The sequence below is a fragment of the Neophocaena asiaeorientalis genome, unplaced genomic scaffold (assembly GCF_003031525.2).
Source record: "Neophocaena asiaeorientalis asiaeorientalis breed wild unplaced genomic scaffold, Neophocaena_asiaeorientalis_V1.1 scaffold1034, whole genome shotgun sequence".
Lineage (NCBI taxonomy): Eukaryota > Metazoa > Chordata > Mammalia > Artiodactyla > Phocoenidae > Neophocaena > Neophocaena asiaeorientalis.
In genome coordinates this window covers 5,397-11,475 of record NW_020172745.1, presented here as the reverse complement: position 1 = coordinate 11,475, position 6,079 = coordinate 5,397, and positions in this window count along the sequence as shown.

Here is a 6,079-nt window from a genome sequence, read left to right as displayed (position 1 = left end):
CCAAGTAAGGTGATAGTGTATAAGAGCCACTAAGAACTATGTCTGTGAAAAACCTTTTTTTTCACTTGTAAAATATACATAATATAAATTTTACCATCTTAACTGCTTTTAGATTACAGTTCAATGACATTAGGTACATTCACACTGTTGTGAAACCATCACCAGTATCCATCTCTAGAAATTTTTCTCAAACTGTACCTAAATAACATCTCCTCATTACCCCCCACACCCTCCTAGTCCCTGGCAACCACCATTCTACTTTCTGTCTGTATGAACTGGACTACTTTAGGGACCTCACTTAAGCAGAATCATTGAATATTTGTCCTTTTGTGCCTGGCTTATGTTACTTAGTGTAGTGTCTTCAAGGTTCACCTATGTCATAGCATGTGTTAAAATTACCTTCTTTTTAATGACTGAATAATATTCCACTGTATGGATAGACCACATTTTGTTTATCTAGTCATCTTTTGATGGCCATTTGGATTATTTCCTTTTGGCTATTGTGAATAATGCTACTATGAAATGGGTGTATAAATATCTGCTTGAGTCCCTAGTTTCACTTCTTCTGGATAATTGCTCAGAAGTGGAATTGCCAGATCAAATGGTAATTCTATGTTTAATTTTTTTAGGAACTGTAATACTGTTTTCCACAGTGGCTGTAACATTTTACATTCCCATCAGCAATGCATGAGGATTCCAATTTCATCACATCCACACCAAAACTTATTTTCTGTTGTTGTTGTTGTTATTTTTTATAACAATTAACCTATTGGGTGTGAGGTAGTATCCCACTGCAGTTTTGATTTACATTTCCCCAATGATTAGTAATGTTGACCATCTTTTCATGTACTTTTTGGCCATTTGTATATCTTCTTCGGCGAAATGTCTATTTATGCCTGGTCCTTTTTATGTTCAACAAATATGTATTATTACCATTAGAAAGTTTCCTCAGTGAGGAAAAAATAAGATGAAAATATAAGAATTGAAACCAAGTAGAAAGTGGCACTCATGCCCAGTTTTTATTTCCTCTTGCTTTAACATGCCGCCCATTCCCTGGGGATTCTGAAGCAGGTTGCCCTTGACTTGGGAGAGCTTGGCTTGCACATGCCTCTGATAGAACCTATGTAATGGTGACAAGTATGGCCTACGGTGCTGATGTTAGAGTCAGTGGACACACTAAAAGGATCCCCAGCAAAGACACAAATGTGTTCAGAGTTAAACATTTCAGAAGGAACTGGATGGAAGTATCCCTGCCCGGTGTTTGCCAATTTGCTCCCTTATTTTGGAGGCATGGGAAAACACCCAGCTAGCAAAGAGAAGACTTACACCGATAATCCTGGTTTTGAATGGAAACTCAATATAAGAGGTTTCCCAGGAAGAAGACATGTCCTCTTCAGTCCAGTTTCCCCAAGCTTGTTATGAGAAACTACAGCCAGTGCAGTGTAGGCGGAAACCCCTGTGCCCCCAAATGATGGTGATGTTACACATATTGAATATTTGGTCATAAAGCCTTTATACATCTTTGCAAAACATATGTCTGTGCCTTATTTTTCATCTTTTTATGTAATCAATTCTGATATTTTTATAAGGATAATATTGATTTCTGGGACCCAGACCTCTAATGGATGCTATTACACCGAAATGAAACAAGATCTACCTTAAAATGTCCAGGCTTGCAGCTCTCTCCAGGAACAAATGAAACTGTCAGGCGAGTAGCCTGTGCCAGCCTCAGAAGTCACTCTGGGAATTAGGTGAAATGAATGTGGAAACAGTGAACCAGAGGACTCGCTGTGACAGCTCTGACTTTCCCAGCCTTGGATGTGGGTCACAGATGAGCTGGTCAATGCCATGCTGAGTCATGCAACATAGAAACCTTTTCTGCTTTGTTGTCCCTTGTGTCCACTTAAAATTCTCCTACACTGAAGCACTTCAGAGTATAATTGCATAATTATGCACATGCATAATTGTCTAACTCGTCTATTTAATAATAATTTGTAAACATATACTTCACAGTGTTAGGAGAAGGGTACTTAGGGAAGTTTTATTTTATTTTTTATTATTTTATTATATTATAAAATTAACATAATTTTAGTTTATTTCTTTTGTATCAAATACCTTCAACTAGAGTGTTTATGTTCCTTTTTCACCTGCATGCCGCCCTCCATGTTATACACGATGCAGAGGAAGGTGTTAGGAGCAGCATTTCACACCAGCAGAAGGTAAAGGTGGCTCCGGATGAGGAGCCTGACCCTGATCTGGCTGGCGCTGCTCAGGGACACCCTTGGCCTTGGGGCTTTGTGTCCCAGGAATGCTGGCACCAAGCTGCTTGCGCTCTGCACTGCTGCAAGTAGGCCATTATTTGGAACAGTGCTTTCTCTACTTTGGACACAGTGACAGCCTTCAGAGCTGACACTGCAGCTGCTAGAGTTGGTGGATTAATCCCTGCCTGAGTGGTCAAGTACTGGACTCTGTGGAGGAGAACCATGGGCTCAATTCCTAAATCAATATCTCATGTCTATTTTCAAAAAACCTATCAGGTTTTGGTGAAATTAATGCCTGCATGAGTGAGTGAGCCCCATGTGTTCATGGCCGAGGAATCTCTGAGGTGGCACAAATTCTACCTCACTGGGCAATGGCCTTGAAGGACTCGGGGCACTGGAAGCTAAAAGGGCATTTGTTGTCTGCCAGGCTCAGTGCCAAGCATTCCACATGCATTGTTTCATAAGCCTTGAGTGAATATCACGAGTTGGCTCTCTTGGCATCCTGTCCTGCAGAGTCTGGAAAACTAGACCCTATCTTTGCCGTACTGCACTACAGATAGAATTCTGAATGTGATTTATTACTCCAGTCAGAAGTCCTTGCACAGATTTGGAAGGCAATGGTGTGGGTGCTGCTGGCTTTGTCATCAGCCACTTTCCAGTTCCTGGTCACTAGTCGGTGTCCAGAAGCAAGGCCGAGGGTGTGCATCAGGCTTGGGTTTTGCGTATGTGGACTAGCAGATATAGTGCAGCTGTGTCATGGTACAGTGGCTTCCTCATCCGGTGTCACGGTGAACATCGTGCCCCCCAAAGGCAGAAGCTCCAATGAGTGGCCTGTTCTCCAGTTCTGGGTGTCAATCCCAGGGGCCAAGTCTAGAGCCAGCCTGTCTGACTCTGCCAATACTTTTGTAAGCATCTAACTCTCTCTGTGGAATTCCTTGCTTCTTTAGACAGTTAAAATATTTTTTTTCTGCAACTGAACTGACTGATAAAGATAGGATTTATTATTTTGATTTAAAAAGGAGGTAATTGGGGTTCAGTAAGGTTAAGAATAAACAATGGATGAGTGTCAGAGATTAAATTTAAATCTAGGCCTGTTATCTCCAAAGAGAACACATTTACATTGTGCCCTTAGATTTGTTTCCAAAGTGGGTCTGAACCAATAAATATTAAATAAGCAGAAGTTACTCTTTTTACAATGATGCAGAATATACATCTTGGAAACCCTGTCTTCTCCCAACATGTAAGGTACAGGATAAAGCTTAACAAACACCCTTTAAATTCCATGTTTTTCCTTTAGGAAAAAAGAAAAAGAAACCAAAGCAAAAATGTGAGGCAATTTTCAGGGAACTGAAAAGAAGGAAATGACAAACACGGAATGTGAGTTATGACTCAGCAGCTCAGCCATGTGGAAATTTGCTACTGCTGTTTGTAATTCAAGGGCTTTGGTTATAATGCTGATACCGGGTAAGGAGAAGAGGTCTTTGGGCCCCAGACAGGTGCATATTTGAAACTGAGATTCACACATCAGATCTGAAACATAAAGGTCTTCACCCTCAGTGAAACCCTGCCTACTTCAGTCTGAGCTCTGAATGGAGAAAATGCCTGTCTTAGAACTCATAATATTCTGTCTGCAACTATCATGGATTTGGGGTTCAGATTTGTGTTATTGGAGGAGTACAGTAATTCCCAAGCTGAGAAATTAACATACAAATCATTTTAGAGCACATTTACATGGATTTCTGGCAAGAAGTATATGTAAACTTTCTTTGGAGGGGCACTTTCTCACATGATTCCCATAGATAAAACACTGTCACTGATGAACTCACAATATACAGTCAAAAAGCAAAGGAGGAAATAATTCATCATGAATGAAAGTCAAAAGAAGCAATAAACTGGAGGGTTAGACCTTCAGAAATATCAAGTGAAAAACTTTGAAATAAACACTATAAAATATTTTTGAAAAGATTAAAGGCATACAAGATGAAATTGAAAAACATAAAAGAACAAAATACTATGAAAAAGAAAGGCAGATTTTTAAAGTAAAAGAACTTCTAGAAATAAAAAACAATTAATACTGAGTGTATGAAATAGCATGTTACACCCAGCTTAAGAATTAATGAATGAAAGAAACATCTAAAAAGTATACAGTCGAGAGAAAAACAAGAAAGAAATTATGAAACAGAATATGAGTGACATTGATTAGGGAAGAATTTTTAAAAATTTTATTGAAGTATAGTTGATTTACAATGTTGTAGTTAAGCATTTTAAAAAAATTTTTTATTTTATTTTATTTTTTTTGTGGTACGCAGGCCTCTCACTGTTGTGGCCTCTCCTGTTGCAGAGCACAGGCTCCGGACACACAGGCTCAGCGGCCATGGCTCATGGGCCTAGCTGCTCTGCAGCATGTGGGATCTTCCCCGACCAGGGCACGAACCTGTGTCCCCTGCATCGGCAGGCAGACTCTCGATCACTGCGCCACCAGGGAAGCCCCCTATTTAAGCATTTTTAACATACATTTAGTATGAGTTCCAGGAGGGGAAGCAGAAAAAAATGGAGATAATGTTTGAAGAGGTAATAGTTTCAATTCTCCCAGAATTCATTAAAGATATTGCTCCTCAGATTCGGTAAGCATTAGTTCTGAGGAGAACTCATTTATAAAATTGATCACACCAAGATACTGATCACCACAGACAAAGCAGAGAACTGAAGAAAGATTACATTAAAATAAATGAAATAATCAGACTCAGAGCAAACTTCTCAGCTCTAACTACAGATAGAGCAGGGATCAGCATACTTCAACCTATATAATGTTTTTTTGGGACACAGTCCCACCCACTCATGTTAAATGGCTTGCGTGTTTGTATGGCTGCTTACCTGCTACAACAGCACAGGTGGGGCTTAACTGCAGGACAGGTGGATGGCTTAATAATTCTTACCTTGGGTTTGGTAATAATCTGAGAGACCCTCTTCTTTGTGTTGGGCCTTGTGGGCAGCATAGTTAACTTCTTCCACCTGGGAGGGTGGTGCGTGGTTTCAGTATCTGCAAAACAGCTCAATGATATTGTTATGTATATACCTTGAGGGGGAACCAGGCCCCTGCCTCAAGGCTGCATTATTTTTTTTTTTGACTGCTCCTCCCTTGTCTCTGCATTCTCCTCCCTTCCCTGATTAGCATCTGTTTGAACCTGCCCTTTGGAACTCAGGGAAGGTCATGGAGGCTGAATTAAGATTATTTCCTGTAATCAAGAAATAGGGGACACAGAAAGGCTTGTGTCCAGGAACCCCATGGGTCCTGCTAGGTTTCATTGATCTGTACAATGTCATCATAATGAGGTGCTATCAAAGTCACCTGATGTTGAAAGTTTGGGAAACACTGCATGCTATGTCCCAGAGAGGAATGTTCTGGGGAGAAGTGTGGATGTGGTGTGCAGTGAGATCACACACATCATGTGAGGAACTGCACAAGCAACAACTTTGTTGACCCCAGTGTTCTCCACGTACATTTGACAACTACACAGGTACTACTAACATCCTGTGAAAACAGTGTTCTGTGAAAACTTTCCCTCAGGAAAGGCTGTTTCATATCAAACACTTACTCTATGGATGAGAAACCTGAGGCCAACAATGGGGAGGAGTTTTTGAGGTCAACTTGACAACTTGTTTTCTTTTGGCAGCTCTTTCCAGCTCCAGTGCATGTTCTATTATATCATCACCAGAAAGCTGTACGCTTTTCCTTTGCCACAGTCACCAAGGCGTCTGAAACCCTATGTACTGATCTGAAAAATGCATTTGAATCCAATTTTACACCAAATAATTAT